A 26,444-nucleotide genomic window follows, 5' to 3' on the forward strand; every position below is an offset into this window, starting at 1 on the left:
GCCATCTGCCTTGGACAACTGGACTTAAGACCAAATGGGATAAGGGAAAGTACCAAAAAGTCAGATATGGGCTCACAACACTTATCAAACCCAAGTCAAGCCCTTATTTTGCCCAGATGATGCTGACATTCACAATGAACACGTCTACAAAGCCTACAGAAAACGCTCACTGCCTACCCCTTGGAGCTGGATGATCTGGAGTATGTAGCTATCTAAAGAACGGGAACTATCCCAGAGTTCTAGGTCACCTAGCTCTACCAGTCCCAGTAAAGGAGAAGACACCCTCATTGGTGACGTAGGGCCATGACGGAGTCAAAGCTTATGGAGTACAATGTACAGTTGAAAGTTGGGTCCATTGAGTTGGGGTGCCTGGGTGGCTCAGTCATTTGAGCGTCCAACTCCTGATTTCAGCTCAGGTGATAATCCCATGGTCATGAGATCAAGCCCCACATCAGGCTCTGAACTAGCATAGACCCTACTTAAGATTCTCTGTCTTTCTCCCTCTGTCCTTCTCCTCCACTTGTGTGCTCCCTCTCTCTCTCACATATGTGTGTGTGTGCGTGCATGTGCGTGTGTGTGTGTGTGTGAAAAAGGGAAAAAAGAAAGTATACAGAGTCAATTACATAACTCTACTCCCAGAACCATTCCACTCAGTTCTATGTTTCAGCAGCCTGAGAGCATCCCAGGGCTGGGCAGAGCAAAAGTGAGTACAAGACCCTATCACCAACCCTGCAGAGACAAGTATCCTCTATACTCATTTAGGAAAGTTTCTGCTGATTATGTATGACAAAGGACCACTGGACAGCAAAAGACTCTGGAGACTACCTCTGTCTAACTCATTTTACACTGGAAGAAATCAGTGTAAATCTTTAACTATAAAGAAAAAATATAAACTAGGCAAGATGTGATTAAATCCCAGAATCCTTTCAGAAGGGGACTGGTAGGGATATGGGAAGATGTAGTTCTGCCTATCTGAGTAGGTGTAACAGGGGCTGTGGTTTACCTAGAAAGATGTTAAACCACTTTGTTTCTTCTTCAAACACCTGCCTCTCATGAACACCAAGAGGGCATCTCTCAGTTCTTTTGTCTACTTTTATTTCCTAGTTCCTAGTGACAGGATCCCCCAAAGGTTCCCACCTTCTTGCTAGAATCACCTTTAGGGCACAAGAACTGGAACACAGCCAAGCACAGAAGGAGTGATCAACGAATGCAGAAGTTGGACATGTTAGCAAACATTTAAGGTTTCTGGAAACTACAACTTCCAAGGACCATTCTCCACATGATGAGGAAATCAAAGCCAGGTGAGGATCTGGGCTGATTTTCAAATATTCCCGGGGTTATGAAGGAGGGAGAAGGTAGGAGGTGGAATTCTGGAACTGAACCCATAGAAAGCCAAGCCTCCCACATCCCAAGGGTGACACCAAACAGGTGTAGACCCAGAGCAACCCCAGGGACGGACAAGGCAGTTATCTCTGAAGTCATCCTGATCAAGAAACTTCCACCATTTTGTTATCACATCTTATATTTTTTCAGAGTGATTATATATATTAATTTTATCTGCATTTGAATTTTCATTTCCTTCTGGTTCCACTAATGATACTCACAGTAATGGTTCTCTACCTTTAGCCTATCTAGTATGTCCTTGATCCCCCAGACTTACTCTCTGGGTTCCCATCATGCCCATAGATTCCTGTCTTCTTTATCATAAGATTCCTTTAGACAAAAGGAAATTGAGACATAGAAATGTGCTTTGCGCAATATCACACCACAAATTAATAGTGCGGCAGGGACTAGAATCCAATTCTCCGAACTCTGGTCCAGCACTCTTTCAGCTGACCACAATACCTCCGTTTTAGGAGGAACATCTGCCCTAGAGCACCAAGACCAAGAATCAAAACAGTTTATCTGCATGTCTTCTTAAGCAAAACAACACGGACAGAATGTTTGGCAGAGACTAACTAAATATTTCCTTTGTGATCTACGCCAGAGGGGAAGACTGTGGGAGTGAGGTAGGCACAGCACATGGGGAAACTGAAGGGAAGACCATTGCTAAGGCCAGCACGTGGGTGGCACAAGAGGAAGAGGGAGACCCAATCTTAAACTGAGACTAGCTAAGAGCAAGGGAATCAGATTTAAAAAAAAAAAAAAATTGAGATTTGAAAATAGGATTCTAGGTCTACATGTGAAATGAATGTAAACAGACTGCCATCTAAGAACTGGCTAAACAGAGGCCACAAGAAAATATAGTATCAAGCTGTGCAGACAGGAATCTATGGGTGTGAGATGGGCACAAGGAACTCGAGAAAGGGGTAGACAGGCTGGAGGCAGAGAACCACTAGCAAGGAATGTCATTAGTGGAACTCAAGGGACCCAAACAAGGTTCTTCCAAAAGGAGAACAGGACCCAAGATAAATCTAAAGGAAGACGTGGGGGAGTGGAAGAAGTCACTATACAAAACGAGGTCCACTGATTTTTTAAAAAATTCTACCTCAACTACCCAAGAGAGCTCTCCCAAGAATGTGAAAGCTGTGAGGAGAGTAAAAAAATTATCACCACCAAGTGAAATTCACTTGAGTTTTCCAAGGACTTTTAAAAAAGAAAAGGCTTTAAACTGTGTCAGAGGCTCTGAAATCAGGACTGTTCAATTGAACCAGAAGGAGAGCCAGCACAAAGGAACACAGAGGTCTGAGGCAAGCCGTCTACCACTGTCCCTAGGGGGGTTTTCTCTTGTACCTACCCACGGTGACCCACAGTCTAGCACACAGTGATGTCCGCTTCAGAGAGGGTATGGCCATAGCTGTGTTCTGAACGTACAGGCTGACATTGAGAGCAGCAAGGATGAGGTAGCCTCACTGGCAAATTCCACTAGTGGTGGTCACCCTCCCCATAAAGCCACCTTTCCTCTCACATGCCATTCCACAGACTGGGGGAAAGAGAAAGAAACGAACCTAGAGCTCTTAACCTCAGAGAGTTTACATTTTACTGGAGCAGCCAGACATTCCAAAGAACCAGGAAATCCTGCATCAATACAACAAGAACCAATAAGCAGTCCAGCCTCTGGGCTTGGAAGACAACACTTTTTTAGGGGAGAGCACCAACAACTAAGGCAGTGACAGACAAATGAAAAAAGATCTAATTAAATCAAAGAACACAGCAAAAGAGAATCTGAGGAGACAGATTAATTGCTTCCTGATTGTGAACTGATCCACTAGGCCAAGTCCATGACAGGAAGAGTTAAGCCAAGGACAGTATTTTAATAATGAGGGTGGAGGATGAGGGGGTGGGAGGGAGGACAGCTCTTCTCCAGGTGGAAAAATTGAGAAAGCAGACAAAAGGAAGGAGTGACCTCCATGGAAGCAGGGAAATCCCCCATCTAAGACCTCATTTGTAATCAAACGCAGAAAGGACCAAACTAATGTAAACAGGCCAGGAAAGCTAAAGTGCCCTTCTCCAGAGGCCAAAACACACACTTCCCCTAGCTGATCCCTGGAAATGCAGAAGGTAAGTGTTCCCTTGGACCCAAGAGGCAGGCTAGGAGAGCTGGGGAATTCCCAAGCTGCCTTTAGGCTTTTTTTCAGGCACTGGGCATTCACACCAAAACTCCTGAGCATGGAGACCCTGTAGAAGGGGAAGCTAAGACTTTACTGCCTGGAGAAAAATGCAGTTTGCCCCAAGTTCCCACAAGAGAGACTCCGAAGAAAACAACCAAGCAGAGCAGCAGGACCACCCCCACATCTGAGCACCTAGACCGCAGGCCTGCTGGCTTCCCACACCCCTCCTTAGCACCAATGTAATAAACAGCTGCCCTGGAGAAAACAATGGGCCTTTGTGTAGGCCTCTGCCTGTAGATTATCTTAGAACCAAACAGGATAATTCCTTCAGAGGAGTGGTTCCCTTAAATACTGGTCCAGGCCATGATAAAAGATTTTTTTTGTTTTCGGTTTTTTGTTTTTTGTTTTTTTTTTTTACCATCTGCAGCATCTCTCTCAAATGAATCCCTACCTGTTCCATACTGGGCAATGAGAGGCTTATGCAGCCCTCACCCCCACTGTGCATGGGAGCATGGGAATCTGGGGCAGGTGGGTCTCTGCATGCCGACACTGTCCCCATGGCCTTCGCCAGTCAGACCCTAGAGTTGCAACTCATGCTGCCTTCTTAGCCCGGCCACTGAACCAAAAGCTAAGAACTGCTCTTACTCCCCTTCTCTCCATTCATCAGAATATTCCATTCTGAGTGAACTACTGATAACTGTTTTCATCAACACACCTGTTGAAATGGACTATCAACAGTAACTGCGATCAAAAAAAAAAAAAAGTATGAAACAACCAGACAGTCAAGCTCCTCCTAACGCTGTACCATCAAATAAAAGTTCCCAAACTGACAAACACATCAATAAATATTATGTTGTCATTTTTGTTGATTCAAAATATTTTAAAACTAACCTAATTTTGTACAAGATGAGTATAAGATGCTTTCTTGGAAAGGGCTGCCCTTTCATGCTGTTTTATTTACTTGTTTGTTTTTATTTATTAGTCTAGTTTTCAAATGCCCTTTCTTACATGATGTGAAGATATAAGATTTGAGGATTTTGTTTATTTCTAGTCTCTTTCCCTGAGAAAAAAATTTAAATCTGGGAATCCCTTGTTGGCCTCAAAGAAGAAATAAGCAAAAACCGTGTTTTGTGAAATTCCCATATCCCTGGAGTGTGCTAGTCTTCTCTCATTTTCCTTCACAGGGATTACTTGTGGCAAATGAATTCAGGAGCCACTTCCTCCAAGCCACCAGCATGGACCAGATGCCACAACACAAAATCCCTTTCCGCGAAGCAGACAATCTGAAGAACTCCTAGTGTTTCCCCTCCATTCCTCTCTCCTAGACAGCATTACTCCTCTCCCCAAATGCCTCCAAATAAAGCATACTCAGAGGTTTTCAGAACAGTTAGCTGGATACCATAAGTTCCCTGAATTTAATCCAGAATATTGTTCATTTTCCATGATTTCAGCACAAGAAAGTATCACAGTGTAGTAGGATGAGCTTTGAAATCAAATGAACCTGGGTTCAAACTCTGGATCTTGGGCAAGTTCCTTGATTTCTTCAAGTCCTGACTTCTTCCTCGTTCAGACAATTAGTTAGATTTATGAAAGTGTTAAGTAGTGAATGGCATAGAATAGATCTCCTGAACTGACTCAGTACTTGCTTGACAGCATTCTCTCCTATTGTCCCCAAGAGCTAGGCCTTGCTGGTTATATTTCCATGGCTGTCTTCAATTCCTTTCCAGGCTCTCCTAGGAAAGGCTCAAGGCAGCTACTGAATGGTATAAATCTTCCATTTTCCCTTCTCAAGAGTCTGGAAGAATGATTTATTAGGTGGCTCCGGGTTCTCTAAGGGTAAGGCTTTCAGTGTCATCCTGGAAAATATTAAAATGTGGAAAAACCACTCATCTCATCACCTCGTGTTTCTGTGTGGTATCAAATCAACCCTTTGATGATTTCCTTTTGGAGTTCATTCAATCTGCTCTACGCAAACACTGAATCAGGGTTCCAGCACTTTGCAGAACAAATATTTCAAACAGGCAAAAAGTGTAATCAATTTTTTCAGAACTATATACAGTCTTATTTTACAGCACTCTTATTTTGATCCCTATAATGGGGAGCTTCTCCATCATGAAAGCAAAAGAATTCCCAGTACTAGATGGGCCAGGAGTATGACCTTGTGTGCTATCTTTTCTGGGACCAGAGAAATTTTAAACAGTTGAATTCTTTATAAGGGTGATTTAGTTAAATTTATATGTTAAATTTGATTTAATTTGCAGAAGTTTGTAGAAAGCTTTTCACATAAACAAATTCACAAATCAATGGGGCGTGGGGGGGGGGGAAGGGGGGAAAGGGTAATCCTTTATTAGCTCAAAGATCTCAAATTTGGGCTCCAAAAACGTAGTCAGCCTTTTTTATGACAAGCTGAAGGCCTTAACCAAGCATGCGGCCAGTGTGTAGAATGAATCCTTGGACTCTAGCACTAATCTCAGCCTGCATATCACTACTGAGGTATAAAACCTAGAAGTGGAATAGAACCTAGCTGGACCTCACTTTTCTCCCCTAGCAGAATATAAATAAGAATCTCTACATTTGTGGGGCACCTGGGTGACTTAGTCAGCTAAGCATCCAACTCTTAATCTAGCTCAGGTCAAGATCTCACGATTTGTGGGTTTGAGCCCCACATCAGACTCTGCACGCACTGTCAGTGCAGAGCCCATTTGGGATTCTCTTTCTCTCTGCCTCTCTCAAAATAAATAAACTTTTAAAAAATTTTTAATAAATTAAAAAAAAAGAATCTCTACATTTGTAAGAATGTCTAGAAGATTACCAATATGGGAAACAGACATTAGGGGAAAAGCACCATTAATGGATTGCACTTGTCCTCACTACCTCCTGCTTGGCTTTTAGCAAGAGCTCCCTCAAAAGACCTCCACTCCCCAACCCCTACCTCCATGTCCCCCACCTCCCACCACCACTGGTATGGTGTACATCGAAGTACACTGTCAGGCTGGCTGTATATCCCCATCCAGCTCATGCCACTCCAACCATCTCCCCCAGTCTCCATGTTCTTTTATACCTCCAGGTCTTTTGCATACACTGTTCCCGCTTCCTTTTCACCTCTATTTTGCTAGCCAACTCCCATAGTTCCTCAATATTCAGCTCCAATAGCACCTTCTCTGGTTGCTTTCTCTGATCCTGAGGCTACCTTTGCATTTTTTCCTTATTATTCTTCCTTTTCCTCTGGTTAATCACCTATATCATACTCTATTATAAATGTACAAGTACTCCTCCATTATGTTTAAGTTAAAAATTACTTTTAAACATATGTTTTTGCATCATAAATAGCAGTAGAAATATGCTTTGTAGCCTATTAAGTATTGGCATTTTAAAATGAAAGTACATTACTTTTTTTTTAAATTGAGTCCAAATTAATCCAATGAAGTCTGAATACCATAGTGATTTACAATCCATCACCATCCATTTAAATTTTTTTTTAATATTTACTTATTTTTAAGAGAGAGAGAGACAGAGCATAAGCCAGAGAGGCGCAGAGAGAGAGGGAGGCACAGAATCGAAAAGGGGATCCAGGCTCTAAGCTGTCAGCACAGAGCCCGATGCAGGGCTTGAACTCATGAGCCGTGAGATCATGACCTGAACTCAAGTCAGACACTTAACTCCCTGAGTTACCCAGGTACCCCATCACCATCCATTTTTAAAAAAACATGAAATTTTATACCCATTCCTTCTTCTCTATGAACTTTTACTTTTTATTTCCTTCTCAGGATTGTATCCTAATATTTATGCTTGAAAATCTTTTATTGACTGACTTTTGATATTTCTCTGCAATATAAGTATTATGCATAAATATATTTATACATATATTTTTAAATCCTATGATATAGACTCTAAATGTTCAAAAAAATTTTTTTGGGTTGAGCTTTCATTATATTTATTACCATTATGCAACTACTCAAAAACTTCATATTACAAATTTGTATTAAGTATAAAAAATAAGATTTTATTATAAATGCATGAATTTTTCCATTTCTAGCCTATATATTGCAAGGGCCAAGAAACTTTGTTCACATAAATAACTACATAGGAATGAAAGAAATTTTGTTATAGCAATATCAATCTTTGCACTCTTTCTGAGTTATATACCCAAATTACACAGAGATCTATATTCAAAAATTCTTTTGGGGCACCTGGGTGGCTGAGTCTGTTAATCGTCCGACTTCAGCTCAGGTCACGATCTCATGGTTCGTGAGTTTAAGCCCTGCATGGGGCTCTATGCTGACAGCTCAGAGCCTGGAGCCTGCTTCTGGATTCTGTGTCTCTTTCTCTCTCTGCCCTTCCTCCACTTGTACTCTGTCTGTCTGTCTGTTTCTCTCTCTCTCTCAAAAATAAACAATAAAAATGTTTTAAATTATTTTTAATTATCTTAATAATTTTTTAAATTATTTTAAAGAGCAGACAACTCCTTCAGTTTTGTTGAAAGCAAAAACTGGAACCATCTCATTTGGGAAAGGATTGGTTACTAAAAGTCATTCATTTTCTTAAAAATATTTCTAATTGTTCCTCTGTTATCCTGGGAGTTTTCAAACACCAGACACAGAAACAGCAAAAGAGTCAGAATGAATAATAGCAATGCCTTCTCCCACTTCTGGCCCAGTGGGAGCAGAGTGACTGAGAAAGGGGACACCAGGAGCGCAACTGCCATCACAGACCTGGAGGCTACAGCAGTCGGGAAGCTCTCCAGAAGCAAGCCCAGCACTGTGCCTCTCAGACACAAGCCACATCTTCATTCAGAGCTTCTCCCATCATGGCTGGGCTCTTCCTTCAAGTTCATATTAACAAAAATGAAATGGCGGGGGGGTGGCTCCTGGGTGGCTCAGTCGGTTAAGTGTCCTATTCTTGATTTCAGCTCATATCATGATCTTGTGGTTTGTGGGTTCGAGCCCCCTCTGGGCTCCAGGTTGGCAGTGCAGAGCCTGCTTGGGATTCTCTCTCTCTCTCTCTCTCTCTCTCTCTCTCCCACCCTCCCCCCCCACAGCCCGTCCCTCCAATGCTTTCACTCTCTCTCTCCCAATAAGTAAAAAATAAATAAATAAACTTAAACAGGAATCTGGAATTTCATTTCCTTTTATGAAGTCATTTTCCAAAATGGGGGGTTTATAATTAGGTGATCATTAATTAAACTGTCAGAAAAATGTTTTAAATGCCTCAATTCCTTAACCCTTTATAATGAGGCTGAAATGAAATCTCAATATATTGAAAAGCACTTCTCACAAATCTCAGTAAATACAGTGCAAACAAAATAGTCTGAAACTATTAAAGGGGAATCAACAAGTAAACTTAGAAAAATGGAGAAACAGGAAAAAGATATAAGCAAAGGAGAAAAAAACTTATGGTAGGAAACAAAAACACAGCTAATCCCTGTAATGGAATGCCTTCCCCACAGTAAACACTCAATCAATCAAATGTACAGAACAGTTGGCATCTTCTAATTCTCAAGGAGATGAAACAGACCATCATAATGACTATACAAGTACAGGCTGTAAAAACAGGAGGTCCATACTAAAGCAATGAAGAGATAAATGTGATAAAAACAGAAGTGATGCTATTGAAAAAGCTAATCAAGAAAAAGATATAATATGCAGAAATTAATGAAAGAAAAAGAGAGATTCAATAATGCATAAGCTGTAAATCATGAGACAGAATGCAGCTCAGAGAAACACCCTGCAAATTGAAGTCTTTCAACAAATGGCCTCAAATCTGTAATTAAAAGTTTCATGGAAGCAAACTGTGCAGAAAAGATAAAAGAGTTTGGTCCAAATACAAAAGATTTATGGAATTCTGAAAAAAAATCAACAACCACAGATTAACACTATGACATTCTCATATTTTTGAAGTATAAATAAAAAATTCTGCCTGTAGAAAACACCCAAATCTCAATTTCTCCCAATTTTACAGAGGATATGTTTAAGGCCCACAGATGTGTATAAAATTCTGAGAAAGTACTTTTTAAATTTTTTTAAGTTTTTATTTATTTACTTTTGAGAGAAAGAGTGTGAGCAGGAAAGGGGCAGATATAGGGGGACAGAGGATCTGAAGAGGGCTCTGCACAGACAGCAAAGAGCTTGATGTGGGGCTTGAACTCACAAACCATGAGATCATGACCTGAGCCTGAAGGAAGATGGTTAACCAACTGAGCCACCCAGGCATCCAGAGAAAGTATTTTTTTGCCTCAAAAATTTTTTTGTTTTTAATGTTTATTTATTCTTGACAGGGAGAGAGAAAGAGAGCATGCATACACAAGTGGGAGAGGAGCAAAGAGAGGGAGACACAGAATCTGAAGCAGGCTCCAGGGTCTGAGTTGTCAACACAGAGCCCAACACAGGGCTTGAACTCACAAACCACAAGATCATGACCTGAGCCGAAGTCAGATGCTTAACCGACTGAGCCATTCAGGGGCTCCTAACCTCAAATTATTTAACAAAGTGAGACTTCTTGAGAAAATGAAAAAGAAGTATCTGTTAGAGCTTTGATCTTAAGAAATTTACACATCACATACCTCAGTCCAAAATACAGCTGAAAGAACAACTTTAAATGAGGCAAGTGTTTAAGTTTTTAAAATAAGACCAAATAACCAAAATCAACAATTTACTAAAATGATAAAATATTCAATAGGAAAAGAACAACTGTCAAGAATAAAGTATTAGTAAAAACATACCAAAGTAAGCAACAGAGAAGGAGAGGAGGGGCAGTATCAGAACATGAAGAAAAGTTAACAAATAACTTATACAATGTCTTTAACATGAAAAAAGAGGCAATATCAACCAAATACAAAGTGTGGGTATTACATGGATCCCAATTCAAAAATCCAATTGAAGTAAAAAGATACCTTTGATACAGCAGAGGACATTTAAATACAAGCTGGGTAACAGATGATATTAAGGAATTAGTTTACTTCTGTTACTGGGTGTTATATGTAAACCAACCTGACAATAAACAATTTAAGAAAAAAAATGTATTAAGAATGGCTATATGTTTTTGGGGGGCACCTAGGTGGTTCAATCAGTTAAGCATCCAACTTTGGCTCAGGTCACGATCTCAAGGTTGGTGGGTTCAAGCCTCTCATCAGGCTCTGTGCTGACAGCTCAGAACCTGGAGCCTGCTTTGGATTTTGTGTCTCCCTCTCTCTCTGCCCCCTCCCCACTCTCTCTCTCTCACTCTCTCTCTCTCTCAAAAATAAAAATAAACATTAAAAAAAAAGAATGGCTATATATTTTCAAGTCCTTATCAATTAGATATGCTTTCTGAAATATCATTGGATAAAATAACATAATCCAGAGATGAGGACAGATAGATAAAACAAAACTGGCAAAATGCTGATATTTGAAGCTGGATAAAGAAGTCATTACTGGAGCTCATTATGCAGTTCTCTGACTTTTGTGCATATTTGAAAATTAAATGTTTTTAAAATTAGCATATTTATTGGGCATCTACTAAGTATCAGGCACTGCCTAGGTATGAGACACAAAGATAAAATGGCTTCAAGAAAGAAATATAGTAAAGCAAGAGTTTTTAACCTAAGTTTCACCCTAAGTGTCATATCTATGACAAAGTCACAGGTAGTGCTATTACTATGGTGCTTTACTGCCTATATTCATAATTAAAAGAAATATTAAATTTCAGTCTGAGATCAATGAAAATGATGATGTAATTTTTTCCTAACCAAGCTGCAGACCCTCTGAATTCTATCCAGGAACCTCCAAGAGTGACATCATTCTGCAAATATTCATTAAATACCTACAAGGCCAACAGTCACTGCCAGGCACTGGGGATGCAATGGTGAAGAGAATACCATCTTTCAACTACACAAATTAAAACAGTGTGGCATTATCACCAAAACAGACAGACAGCTCAGTAGAACAAAAATATACTAACACAACTAAGTATATGTATAAATTTAACATATGATTAAAATTGGCAATTTCAAAACAGTGGGAAAAGAACGGATTCCTTAACAAATGACATTAGGACATTGGGAAAAAATTAAATTAGCAGAGTAGTTAAAGGCATGGGTTCTAGGGCTCAGCTATCTGAACTTGAATCCTATCTTTGCCACTTACTAGCTGAACAACCTTCAACAAGTCAATTTACAGTGATACTAACAGTGCCTGTGGTACACGTTTGTTGAAAGTATTAAATGAATTGGTACAAGTGAAGCACGTGCCTGGCATATAATATGCACTCAAAAAATTAACTATTATTAGTATGATTTTGTAACAAAATAAGTTCCAGATTGAGTATAGACTTAAATGCAAAAAATGACATCATAAAAGAGGTAGAAAATATATAATGGATATTTATCTAATATTCTCTCATGAAGATCTTTCTAAGAATGATACCACAGGTTAAAAAATATATATTTAGAGGTGCCTGGGTGGCCCAATCAGTTAAGCGTCCGACTTCAGCTCAGGTCACAATCTCACGGTTTATGGGTTCGAGCCCTGCATCAGGCTCTGTGCTGACAGCTAGCTCAGAGCCTGGAGCCTGTTTCAGATTCTGTGTCTCCCTCTCTCTCTGCCCCTCTCCTGATCATGCTCTGTCTCTCTCTCTGTCTCAAAAATAAAGCACAAAAAAAAAAAAAAAAAAGGGAAAAAGAGCCTATTGTGTTAGTACACTACATGCAATTTTGGCATGGCAGGAAGGGCAGGCTAAGCGTGAAGGACCGGAAGTAAAAGCCAGATGACAAACATGTTTGAATGTCACATTAAGTGAGTTTGGAATTACCCTCTCAAAGATACAGAACAAAAAGAATCAATAAAGGGTTTTTATGATTCATTTACACAAAGATCAAGAAGAAGCAAAACAAACGGGAGATCCACGAGTGGTTAGCGATAGATACAAACTTCTAGTTACCAGATAAATAAGCAGTGGGGAAGTAACATACAACATGATGACCTCAGCAAACACTGCTATATGACATACAGAAATCTACTCGGAGAGCACAACCTAAGAGTTCCCATCGCAGGGAGAAATGTTTTTCTCTTTATTCTGTCCTTCCTTCTTTTCTTTTTATTGTATCTATACAATAAGACGGATGTTAGCTGAACCTACTGTGATAATCATTTCACGATACACAAAAATCAAATCATCACATTGTATACCTTAATCTGATGCAGTGATGTATAGCAATTATTTCTTAATAAAACTGGAAAAATGAATTCTACTTTAAGTATCTGTAAAGACTTGAAAAGAAAAAAGAAAAGGTAAAACAAATGGTAACAAAAGAGTGGTTAGGGCTAGGAATGTGCATTCTATCTCAAAAGAGACAAAGGTGGAAGTCCTCTGTATCTTGATCTGAGTGGTGGTTACATGGGTGACTACAACTACTGAAACCCAGTAAGTTATATGCTTACTATCTGTGTGCTTTACTGTATGTTATTCCTCATAAAAAAGGAAAGGGCTTTTAGAAAGGAATGATGATAATTAAACTATTTTAGAAAGATCACTCTTGGGAGCAGCCTGGGAGACTGACTGACGAACCAGGCACAGGCATTCTGAGACATTAAGGATGCATTCCAGGAAAAAGATGGTCAAATCTTAAACTGGGTTGGAGGCAAGACAGTGAGGAGGGCTTTTGGGAAATGGCACTGACAAGACTTTTTACTGAGAAAAAAGGAGAAATCAGAGATGACTCTGGTTAAAGGAGCTCATGAATGCCGAAGAAAGACAGCTTTATAGAGACGGGTACTAAACTAAACAGGGAAACTTGAGATGCCTGCAGATCATCCAGCTGTCTGAAGGCAATAATTATATACACTAAACTACATGCCAGGTCATCTAAATACTTTACATACATTAATTTATTTGTCCTCACAAAGACCTTAGGAGGAAGGCACTATTATTACCCACATTTCATGTAGATGAGGAAACTGAAGCACAGAGAGGTTAAGTGACTTGCCCAGGACTACATACAATAAGTGGTATAAAAAGGACTTGAGGGGCGCCAGGTGGCTCAGTCAGTTAAGGATCCAACTCTTGGGGAGCCTGGGTGGCTCAGCTGGTTAAGCGTCCGACTTCAGCTCAGGTCATAATCTCGCAGTTCCTGAGTTCAAGCCCCGTGTTAGGCTCTGTGCTAACAGCTCAGAGCCTGGAGCCTACTTTGGATTCTGTGTCTCCCTCTCTCTCTGCCCTTCCCCACTCACATTATCTCTTTCCCTCTTTCTCCCTCTCTCTCTCTCTCAAAAATAAACATTAAAAAATTTTTTTAAAAAGCATCCAACTCTTGATTTTGGTTCAGGTCATGATCTTAACTGTTGGTCATGAAATTGAGCCCGGTGCCAGTTCTGCACTAGGCGTGGAGCCTGCTTAAGATTCTCTCTCTCTCCCTCTCCCTCTGGCCCTCCCTCACTCACATGCACTTGCATGCACATGCTCTCTTTCTCTCTTTCTCCCTCTTCTTCTGCCCTTCTCCCACTTGCACTATCTCTGTCTCTCTCAAAATTAATAAATAAAAAAAAAAAGGAAATAGTTGAAGCCCTGGAGACAGCTAAGATCCCACAGGAAGAGAGTACCAAAATTAAAAATAAAATATGCTTCTCAGTGTTGTCGCAAAGGGTTAAATGAGACGACATCTACAAACCCCTTAGCAATACACAGGTAACAGAGTCAGTACTCAATTCAAGGAACCTATTAAGGATAATTCTTCAACAAAACAGTATCATAAAAAAGAAACTAGGTTAGATAAAACAAAGTTTAAGGAACATAACAACCAGATACAGTGTGTGGTTATAGGTTCAATGTGATAAAGACACTTAGAGGTTCACACAGAAAATCTGAAATACGATCTGGGCATTAGTTAAAATAAAAGTTTACTGACCTGAAAAAGTGGAGAATATTGAAAATAAGACAGAATAAAAAACAGTACGTATAGTATGATCTTGCCTTATTCAAAAAACAGAATATAAATATGTATATATATATATATATATATATGCCTAGAGAAAGATCAAGAAGAGGATTACTAAGATATTAACTGTGGTGATCTCTAGGTGATGGGAAAGTGGAGCTTTTAATTTTTTTTAATAATGAACTTCGATGCACATATTATCTTTTTAAAAGAACCAATTTAAAGCTGAAGAGAAGGATAATTTTACATTTTGTAACTTTCTATTAAAAGAGCTTGCAGGCATGAATAAAGCAGAGAAAACCCCAAACAGACAGTGTACAAGTTGGCTCCAGATGCCAAGCAAAGGAGGAGAAAACAACCTCAGTCAACTGGTAATTCAAAGGCTCAATAAAACACTCTTCTGCATCCATCTTCTTTTGCCTCTCTTTTCCAAATGACAGGAAAATTTAGCATGATTGCCTCCCTCTCATTTGTGTCATTGACTCTAAGAAAATAAGGCAACACACCCCTCCTGGCATCCCCACAAAGAGCCAACAAAGCAGGCCAGAGTGAAGAGCCTGAGAAATACCGAATAGTGCATCCTGCAAAGTGCTGCCCTTGAAGGAACTTCCCCAATTTAATGCAAAGGAGCTAATTTTCATTTCTCTTGATTTAAAGACAGCCTTAGAGAACAGTGGCAAGGGGGAGAGGGGAGGACCCCGTGTGGGCAGAACAAGTGAAGAGGGATGCACTCTTGCTGAAACACCCTCCTCTTGGCGAGGAATCCCAGGAAACTGAACAGCTTCCAGATCTACCTGGTATATTCCAGCTGACCAGCTGAGGACTCTAACTAATCCTGGTTCACCTTCAAAACTGCCTCAGCATTCAGCATATTGCCTCTTAAACAGTAAAGAATCAACAAGTGACTGCAAGTATAAGTGAACAGTCTGAACTAACTGAGGGTTTTTGGACAAGCAATATAATGTCGGGGGTTAAACTGAATGTGAAATAGAGCCAAATGTTAATGCCTTATTAATAACATGTGATGCAGTACGATCAAAATATTAAAGCTCCAATACTAAGCACAGTATTAGGTGTATAACAGGTCCTGCTCAATAAGTATTTGTTGACTGTTAAATGCTCCAGGAGTTTTTTGCAACCCAAACTCTCAGATCCAGTATGAGATATTATTTAAAGGTCTGTGTTCTCACTTACATACTGACTTTTAAAGTTTTCCCTTAGAGATGGAAAAAGATTCCTGAGGATGGAAAAAACTTTTAAAGTATCATACCCCATGCCAATTCACTGGCTTGGTAAGGGTTGTATTAGTCTGTTCTCATCAGCTCCAGTTGAAAACTTATGTGGACCACATGAATGGGCCCGGGCTTCAATACAACCCATCCATCCAAAGCATTTGTGGGCCCAGGAGACTGGCTCTTACTTCCACTGACCTCTTATGTTCTAAAAAGAAAAAAACAGTGCCAGGCTGAGGACCCTGGATGCCTGACTCCCCAGCCACATGCAGTTCCTGTGACAGAGAGGTCCAGGCTCTCTTTTGGAAGCTGCTCTCATTCACTGTCCATCTGCTCCCTCTGTCCCTCCCTAGGCCCTCCACCACCATCTTCACACAGAGGACAGTGTTATCTTCTATCCCTACTTTCCTAACCTGACCTGGGTTTCTTAAGAGGGATTACCATTTAGACAATAAAATTTCATTTACAACATACACATAATCAAATAAAGTAAAATACTGATTCTCCAGGCTTCTTGCTCCCAAACTCTCTTAGAAATCAGGGCACACACATTTTATCAGAGAATTACATATCATCTTCAAAAAATACACAATTTCTAAAAAAAAAAAAACCAAAAAACTGAAATATTAATAGGCCCCAAACTACTCTGATATCTGGATTGTTATAATGGCTTCCTAACTCCTCCAAGGCTCCAATTTAATCTTCAATTCTAATCCATTTTCTATATTATATTATTTGTCACCTTCACTGGAGAGAAAATACAGAATAATACTTTAAGTATTTTCACATGCCTCCCTATCATTCCAAAGTTAAACTCTTCAAGATAACATTCAAGATTCTCCAGGATCTGGAACCTCGCTGGCTCAGTCAGTAGAGCCATACAACTCTTGACCTCGGGGTCATGACTTCAAGCCCCATACTGGGCATAGAGATTACTTTAAAATAAAATATTAAGGGTGCCTGGGTGGCTCAGTCAGTTAAGCGTCCGACTCTTGATTTCTGCTCAGGTCATGACCTCAATATTCATGAGATTGGCCATTTCAGGCTCCATGAGTGGAGTCTGCTTGAGAGTCTCTCTCTCCTCTCTCTCTGCCCCTTCCCTGCTCGCATATACTCCCTCTCTCAAAATAAATAAACAAACATTAAAAAAATATACACCTCCAGGTGTATATCTGGGCTTATATAGCTTCTACAGCCTACTATATCTCCCATGGATCTCTTTCATTAACTTGGTGATTCAGTTAAGATGGCCTAATTTCCATCCCAATCTCTATCCCACACAAGCCAACATCTTTTATGCCTCTGGGCCTTTCCTCATGCTATTCCTAGTCAAAGCTCTTCCTTGATTCTGAAGGTAGCACTGTATGGAGGAGAGAGAACTGACCTAGGAATCAAAATACCTGGATTGCAGAAATGGTTCTAACAAAACCGTATGTCCCTTTGGGCAAGTTCTTTGTCTCTCTGGGCTCAGTTTCCCCATCTATAACCAAGAAGATTGAACTAGATCATCTTAATAGTCCTTCCAGCATTAAATAACAACAACAAACTAACCTCTGTGATTCCAATACACCCAAACAAATTCAGTCTCGTCTTCAAAGCCTACAAGTCCTCAACAAATTTCTGTAAGGATTCCAGTCCACACTATTCTTTCCCTTCTCTGAATTCCTGTGTGGAATCAAAATAAATCAAACAGTGCATCTGTTCAACTCAGATATTCTGAGCAATTTTTTCGGCCAGATATTATGGCAAAGCCTTAGTAATAAATATAAAAGCAAGAAAGACCCAGACTTGTATGTATCACCTGCATATACCTTCCCCTCTACTATTTTTATCCAAGTAAAGTCATGTTAAACACAAACATCAAATGCAAATGAAACCACTTACTCATTTAACAAATATTTAAAGAAAACTTTCTACATACTGTTCTAAAAAGTAAAGATACCAGTAAACAGAGGGACCAACTCCCTAATCTCACAAAGTTTATTTATTTGTGAAAGCAAACAGGAAAAACACACAAATACGTAATATAATTTTAGAAAGAAAAACAAAGGAAGGATTAAAGATTCACTAAGAGCAGTTTGCATAGGATGGTCAGGGACAGCCTCCTCGAGGAGCTGACACCTAAATGAGGGGAGGGTACAAACTATCAATATTCAAGAAGAATATCCCAGGTGCAAGGCAAAGGCTCTGAGACAGAAGAGATGGGGAGGATGGTGGACAGCAGGTGGGAGGACTAGAGGCTAGAGCAACTTAAGGACTTAGCAATAAATCTGAACTCTAAATATGAGGGCTAAGTTAGGGGACACATATAATACTTTGGTTGCTCTGTGGAGAAGAGACTATAAAGGGACACCAGTAGAGGAGTTGGGACCAGTTAGCGGCTGTACAGAACCAGTTACGGGCTTGGCATTCAGTCTGTAACTGTCTAGGTTCACATCATGGCTCTTCATCTTCTGAGCTGTGTGATCTCAAGAAAGTTCATTTCTCCGTATGCTCACTTATAGGTCATGTAAATTTCAAAACAAAAATCAATGTAATGTACTATGCTTTTTCCTAAAGACAAACATCTGTAAGAAATTATGTGGATTATAAAATATTCTCAGTACTATTCCATCATCCAACCATCAGGCCCATCTTAGCAAAGACAGTCACAGTGGCCAAAGCAGTTACACTACCTGCCATGCCATTTTCCCTTCTGACTTTGTGTATACACTTTTCTGACCCTCTTTCCTGGACATTTGTCTGGGTATAAAAGCCTCTCATACTGGCAACATGTCACACTCAGTAGCCCTCTCCCTGGTCCCTATAACCCTAAAAGTTTCTAGACACCAAAGCCAGAATATTTCTTAAAAAACAAAACAAACAAACAAACAAAACAGCATCACAACTTAGGAGAAAAAGAGGGAAAGAATGGAAACAGCCCAAAAACACATCCAAGGAATCATCTAGAAGGGTCCTTCCTATCAGTATCTAGAAGTCACTGTGCCTTCACCTAGTTACTAGTTACTATGAGCGTTCATAAAATAACCTCAAGTGATAAATGTTTCCAATAGAATGGTGGTCTAAGTCAATGAGGGAAAAAAAGAGTTCTAAGTTTTTCATTTTTTTACTCAATTTCCACAGAACTACGTGCCCCTCTGGTTTTCTTTCCTGTCCCATCCACCCATTTCCCCACACCCACAGCCCTAGTGACTTACCAGGGTCAGCTCTTTCTTCTTTTTTTAAAGATTTTATTTTTAAGTAATCTCTGCACCCAACATAGGGTTCAAACTCATAACCCCAAGATCAAGAGTCTCATGTTCCACCGACTAAGCCAGCCAGGTACCTCTTGATGTGGCTTCAACCAAGTCTGAGCCTCGTATCCTGAGATCCACCCCGACCCTCCAGAGACCAGTAACAGTGACAAATACATGGGAATTAAGTAGGCAACTTGAAAGTGGGCAGGGCTGGGCACGTGATACAGCTCCCAAACTGGCTTTCTTGCTTATATCTAAATCAGGAATAAACAAAAACTGATAAATGTTATTTTACCAATACCTTTCAGCAAAGCTATTTCAAACTAATTCTGATCACTAAGCTACTCATGGGGATTTTTTAAATGGTCCATGTGAAATAAGACACAAAGCGGCCTCTGCCCATCTCCTAGAACTCTACTATCACTTTCTATATAAATGTTTTGGTCCTAAATACTATTCCAACTTAAGACAGTGACCTGTCAAAACAAAGATAAGGAAAAAAAAAATAACAAAACCAAACCCTCACAACTGATTTTTTTATTAATTTGACATTAAGGACTCAAATGAACACTTTGACCTAAAATCCCGTTTTTCCGTGCTTTCCCTACCCCTATAGAGCACTAAATATTCACTTGTAAGCTGGATTTTCTTCATCTCTAGTACAGATTCTACTGTCCATTGAAAAACAAAAGCTTTGACTTCCCTCCCATACTAGTACAACATTTTAAGAGAATTTCCATTCCCCTTGGGTCCCAGTGTGAGAATCACTCTGGTCTGTGTAGAAGCCCTTTGGATCCAAGCACCTAGAATCCACCCTTGGCAAAACCAAACCTTCAGGAAAACCTTCTCCAGGTAGTTCTTACTACCAACCACTGGGTATTTTCTATTGCAGGCGATATTATGCTAAGTGAAGTTCCTAGCAACAGGAAATGTAATCTAACACACCTGATAGAAAAATCACTAAACGGGCCCTGTTCACTCACTAGAAAATATACCCCACATGCTCAGCCTCCTTGTCAAGGGTCATCACAGCACCTAGAACAGAGGGCAGAATCATGTAAGCATGGCCACTTCCCACTAGCAGCATTCAAATCAGGAGATACCCGACACCCACATCCAAAAATAATTTCCCATCTAATTGTTTAACTTTACCCATTCGCTGATTCATCAAATACCTAATATGATGTTCACTTAAAAAAAAAAAAGTAGTAAGAGAACAAACAGATGCTTAAAAGCACTAGCCCAGTGCTTTTTCCACAGCAGATACTCAGTAAATGGTGAACACAAGTAAGAATGTATGAATGACAGTAATACAGACCAGAGTCTGACCAAACATCCCAACACAATGACTCCTTGGTTAGAGGTGCTTTCTACTCCACTCCAATTAGCCTTCAGGAGAAGGAAGAATAGGGAAAAAGAAAGGGGAAAACCACAAATATCTAGATTCAAACTTGTCCTTAGTGAAAATAACATCCAAGATCCCAGCTTCACACCAAAGAAAGACAAAAAGCCACTAACATTTATACTTGTCTACTCAAAGTAGTTTCCGGAGCACTGACATTCAGGATTCTCAGCATATTCTAATCACTATGACCCTTATCATAGAAGGTCCATTAAAAAGAGTTTTATTTCTTATGCTATTAACAAATGGTTAAGTAGATTCTTTCTATCATATTTGCTTCAGTATCCTAAGTTCTGGTTTAAACAAATGATTCCCACACTTCTAGAAGGGCCTCAATTGGACTAGTCTGTTACTTTTAGTGTAATCTTATTAGGGCTGGATTCTTTTTAAGCTCTTAAAGAGGACTTAGGCAAAATTCCTAAGATCATCTTCAGTATTTACATATGTTACACAATTATTCATGCTGATAGGAAGAAAAAGCACATTTTCTTTCCAAAAGGCTCCCTTCACTGAAACCTATAATTGCTTACATATCTGATATTGACTTCCTGCATAAAACAAAAAAACAAAGCAACAAGTATAATCATAGGTCTAAAAAGAGAGCTGTATAAAGAAAAATACAGAGTGTTCAGTTTGTTTAGCCAGACAAAGAGAGAGAAAGGATGAGTCCAGAGGGGCAATCTGCACATTTGGTAGTGCCACTGGGGCCCAGGAAAGACAACTTGTTCCCTCTGTGAACATCTGTGTGTTGAAGAGGGATGGGAAAGCCATGAAAGCAAGAAACACAAAAAAAGAAAATTCAGGCTAACAATAAGGAGATAATCTGTGATCATCAGTCTGGAAAGCTCAGAAAATGTTTCCTAGAAAGGTTGTGAAATCTCTTGAGAGGCAGCAAATCACTTGAGAGAGATTAAGGATATTTAGAGGTGGAGTGAGTTAAAATAGTCAAATGGTTGTACTATACTGGGAGATTATATCTGAGAACCAAAAGATATCCCAGTCCTATTTTTCTTTTTTTTTTTAAATATTTTATTTATTTCTGAGAGAGAGAGAGGCAGAGTGAGCAGGGGAGGGTCAGAGAGAGAGGGAGACAAAGAATATGAAGCAGGCTCTGAGCTAGCTGTGAGCACAGAGCCCGACGTGGGGCTTGAACCCACGAACCCTGTAATCATGACCTGGCCGAAGTCAGACACTTAACCGGCTGAGCTACCCAGGCGCCCCCACCCCCACCCCCACCCCCAGTCCTATTTTTCTAAAGTTTTCAGCTACTTTAGAAAATCTAAATCACTCCTTTAATAAATGATAAAAATAACAAATGCTTACCAAATATAAAAACATTAACAACTGTGTGAGTGAACCAAAAATGCAACCAAACATCTCTGACATTTAAATAAGAGCACTGCCAAAGTCACTATTTAAGACCCCAATTCTTAAAACTTAAGAATATGTTCTCACAGAAACTCCTACCAAAAGATCACCGGCCAACCAACAATGAGAGTTGCCATTCTCTAGAGGAACTCCCAGCTGATTTTCCTTTCTGATCTAGAACTACAGATAAAACAAAATGGTTTTCAGGTGACACAAGATAACAAACTACAAGAAGGAACCAAGGGACTAATCAGGGCATGAACTCTGTCCGATCCTGAGGCATTATCCTCACCTAGAAGAACCAGAAAAACTGAGCTAAGAAATCCCTCTGATATCAAACTCCAGACACTTCTAAATAAAAGTGGCAAAGCTGGAACTTGAATCCATATCTTTGGAGTCTAAATCCCCTACGCTGAAAAGTCACATTCCTCCGAGATCCAAAACCCAAACTGAGTCATGTCCTGACATGATTAGAGCCACTGGTGAGAATTTCACCTATCTAAGCCCCATCAATGGGGTAAGCAAGCTCTCCAGTTAGAGGCTCTTTAAGGTAAAAATAGGTATAGAGAACTGAAATCCTACTTGGGGTTTATATTTTTTATTTTACAAAAAAACTATGGTTGGCTCTAACATTAAAATAAAAATTCTTTATTGTTGTTGTTAATGTTTTATTTATTTTTGAGAGCAAGAGAGAGACAGCATGAACAGGGGAGGGTCAGAGAGAGAGGGAGATGCAGAATCCAAAGACAGGCTCCAGGCTCTGAGCTAGCTGTCAGCACAGAGCCAGACAAAGGACTCGAACCCACGAACTGTGAGATCATGACCTGAGCCGAAGTCAGACGCTTAACCGACTGAGCCACTCAGGGGCCCCTAAAATAAAAATTCTTAGGGAGCCTGGGTGGTTCAGTCGGTTAAGCTTCCAACTCTTGATTTCGGCTCAGGTCATGATCTTAATCCTTAGATTGAGCCCCATATCTGGCTCTGTGCTGAACCTGGAGCCTGCTTAAGATCCTCTCTCTCCCTCTGCCCCTCCCCTGCTTGCACATGCACAAGCTCTCGCTCTCAAAAATAAATATATAAACAAACAAACAAATAAATAATAAAAATTCTCTAGTTGACCAACTTGATTTTTCTGCCTTTTTTGGCACAACTCTCCCCACACCCCCTGCACTCCTGATATCCCTTGCCTAAAACCAAATCTTTAGAGCACTGATAAGTTCAGAGAAAAAGACCTAGACGTTGCACAAGGAAGAACCAGCCATCTAGACTGTATTCAAAGTGGGAAGACAATTCTAATAAAATGGCTCCACCCACTGCTGCCCTTCCTGAGCCCATTATCTGCAGAGAATCAAAGGGTCTGGCTATAAACTTGGGTATTCAAAGGCCCCCTAAGCTCCCTAGGTGTGTATATGAACAACACAATTTACTGGTAAGAAATGTAGAAGGGTAGGAAGAGCTCAGCACAGCTCTAAATCCTGGCTTTCCTATCCCTTTGAAATTCCCACACAGTAACTTTCCAAAGGCATCCTATTGCTCCTCCATGACAAAAAGTGAAGTAAATGTGCATTTTCTCTTAACTGGTTTTAACTCTTACCTTGCCAATACCAAATTTTAAAATTCAGCATTTTTAGGAAACAAAGGAATGTTGGGGGGGAAAGGACACCTCAAATTAAATGAGATCTTTAGAGCAGAGGCCCTGATTTGGGAGCTAAACTTTGCCTCTCAGTAAAGGCTCTTAAATAAATTACAACATAGATCTCTGTCCCAGTGCAGTCATAAAAAAAAATTTTTTTTCACCAAAACATTGCAACACATGTGAGAAATATAAAGGACAAACCATGTTGCTCCACATACACATTCCAGTTCAATGTTTGCCTGGTCAGATCCAGCTCTTTTCTAGATCCCCAGCAGCCCTGTGGTCAGTGCAATGAAGTCTTACCCAGTGAACCAAGCTACTGGGCGGGGCAGGAATTTAAACATCCAGGTATCTTTGCTACATTCACTTCTTTTAACCCCCTTAATTAAGAGCTACATCTTGCTCCTTACCTGTAATGAGCAAGTCACATTGCTGTACCCTGACATCACATTAATCATTAAAAATTTGCTTTGCCCATTACTCCTTTTCTCAAAAATCTTTAAAGCCAGACAATGCATATAGGATAAAGTTCCAGCTCCTGAGCCAGAATTCAAGCTGCCCAGTCTGCTTCAACTGAACTTCTCACCGCCCATGGTGGAAGGAAGCCATGGCACAAGCTTTAGAGGTAGACAACCGGGAGTTAGAATTCCAGCTCTACCACTCACTACCTGCGTGATCTTCAGCAAGTCACTCATCTTTCAGATCTCCTCTTTTTAAAACACGAATCCCCTCTCTTTAAGACAAGAGTAACAATACCTACTTCATATCACTAAGAGAATGAAAGACAGAGCGTGGCATGTGGCACAGAATAAGATGCTCAGTAAGTACTACTTTTCTCCCCAGCTTCAATCCAAATGATCTACTCACTCTTCTTGGAAACTCTCCCTAGTAACTCTCCACCAGGTTTAGAGCCACACTTGGCTTCAACGCCTAACTGGAATCCCTTCTCTTCCTTGAAGCCACCCTGGTTTATAATCACATTCTCTTCTGAGCTTCTGTAATTAATTCTTATATTCTAAGCCAATGGATCTAAAATTTTTATTCTTCTCTTATGTGTCACTCCTCTTTCCCCAATGAATCTACAAACCCAAAAGCAAAGTTTTTACCAATTAACAGCCAATCACTAAGTATTCCATAAAAAATTCTTTGAAGATAACACCACTTCCCATATGCACTTGAACAAATCACCCCCATATCTTAGGGAGTTTTTCCAAGGGTAATAGTAACCGGATAAATGAAAAGGAAGCTTGTATCTATGCAGTCACAGCGGAACTCTCAGACAAGCCAGCAGAGTCCAGGAAGCCTTTACTTCACTCCATGCATTCAGCAGGCTCTTCTTGAGCTACCTCTTTGTGCAGTTCTTAATTCAGCATGGGAGACAGACTATAAGCAATTTGGTTTCTACCTTTGATCGGCTTTCTGGAATCTAGACTATTTCAGATTCTGTAGAAACCCCTTGTCTGAAAAAAAATCTCATCAGTGAAGGGATTCACCTTCTGAAAATATTACTTGGAGGGAAAAAAAAGAAAAAAGAAAAACAGTAATGCAGTCACTTGGGTTTTAATCTTGTGGCCCTATCCCAAGATGGTCAGTTGAAGTGTGTGCATGTAAGAGATAACTCAAAACTGTCCTAGAACTGAGATAATGACCTCTTTCCCATTCCCAAGACCCTGCTACCCAAACAACAGAAACACCTGCATGGGAATAAAACCAAGAGCTAGACTAAGGCAGCATTAAGACAAACTCACTCAGTTAGTAAAGTTGTTTTATTCATGTCCAAGTAACTGTAAACCACATTCATTTAAAGATCCCAGGAAAATGCAATAATCCTTAGAAACACTTGAAAATGTTCAGTCTCTTAAATTCTACTAAATACTAAATTCTTGGATAAGGTAGCACAAACATTGGCTAAAGTGTATTCTGTTAGTCTTGAGTCACTTAAAAAAACACATCTTTAATACTTAGTGAATTTCAGGTGAAGGACAAAAAAAGGAAAGCTAATCATTCACCAATACTTTCAGTTTAATTTGTTAAAGTGAAAGAGCGCAAAGTTAATTTTCCTTTGTTTGAGTTCCGTGTGTGTGTGTGTGTGTGTGTGTATGCGCGTGCGCGCGTGCGTGTGTGTGTGTGTGTGTGTGTGTCCCCCTCAAGGAGCCTGCATACAAGCCACCACAGCCCCAGGTTAGGGCTCAACAGCCACAGCAGGGCAGCTTGGCGAGTCCTGGGAACCAACCGGCGGCCGCACGCGAAACCCACTCCCGGCACGCGGGGACTGCCCGCAGTCTCCTCTGCGCACGGCAGCTCTGCACTTCCCCAGCCCCAGGTCTCGCTGCTCCCCACCCCCAACTGCGCCGGAAAGGCTGCAAGGACCCACCACCCAGAGGGCAGTCCCCACCAACCCTGCGGAGCTGCCCCTCCGTCCTGCTTCTCTGCGCCTGCAGAGGCCCCCAGAGTGTGGGCGCCGAATACTCACAGAGCTGGAACTTGGCCGGGGCTAGGAGCGGCGAATAGCGGGAGAAGGGCTAGGGCTGCAGTGGCGGGCAGGGCGCGGCAGAGCGGAACCGGCGCCCCTCCTGCCCGCCCGCCCTCCGCAGGAGCCAGGGCACGGGCACCCCACCCCCTCCCGAGGGAAGACGGGCTGGGAAAGCCAGGGTGGCGGCCGGATGCTCTTACCTCTGAGTTCGCCAGCCTGGCTGGGCGCTCGCACTGATGGGGGCTTGTCTGGAGCCGCGCAGCCCAGAGGAGGAGCCGCTCCGGGAGAGAGGGCGGTGGTCGGGCAGGCATCCGCGCCCGGGGCTGCGGCCGGGCTGGAGGGAGAGAGATGGGAGGGAGCACGAATTTGAGTGTAGGGGGGCGTGGAGGAGGTGTGCCTCCACCCGAGACAGAGAGGGTGGGCTGCTGAGCCTGGTGGCGGGGTGTGCTCCGAGGCACTGGAGGGAACAAGAAAACCCGCGCTGAGAGTGTGGAGCTGGGGGTGGGGTGGGGAGGGGGGGTCGGGAAGGGCGGGGGAGATACTGGAGTTAGGAAAATAGAGATGGGGGGCAGGATGAGGAGTTGGCCCTCAAACTGGACGGCCCTCACCTCGGCACCATCCGAACAAGAATTGTCTGGGT

General features: G+C 41.0%; 1 protein-coding gene across 2 annotated transcripts in view; it reads right to left on the bottom strand.

The window, feature by feature from the left end:
- The window catches only part of DENND2B (DENN domain containing 2B), a 157,540-nt gene extending 131,096 nt beyond the window's left edge, over positions 1-26,444 (bottom strand). The window contains exons 1-2 of one of the 2 annotated variants that reach the window (XM_039244629.1): positions 26,413-26,444; positions 26,005-26,138 (exon numbers count right to left, since the gene is read on the bottom strand). The gene's annotated coding sequence lies outside the window, so the exon portion shown is untranslated. Of the gene's footprint in view, positions 1-26,004; positions 26,239-26,412 lie in introns of those variants that run through there. The other variant, XM_039244630.1, reaches the window with a different exon arrangement.

This window comes from Hyaena hyaena, unplaced genomic scaffold, assembly GCF_003009895.1.
Source record: "Hyaena hyaena isolate Hyena2069 unplaced genomic scaffold, ASM300989v1 scaffold_245, whole genome shotgun sequence".
NCBI lineage: Eukaryota > Metazoa > Chordata > Mammalia > Carnivora > Hyaenidae > Hyaena > Hyaena hyaena.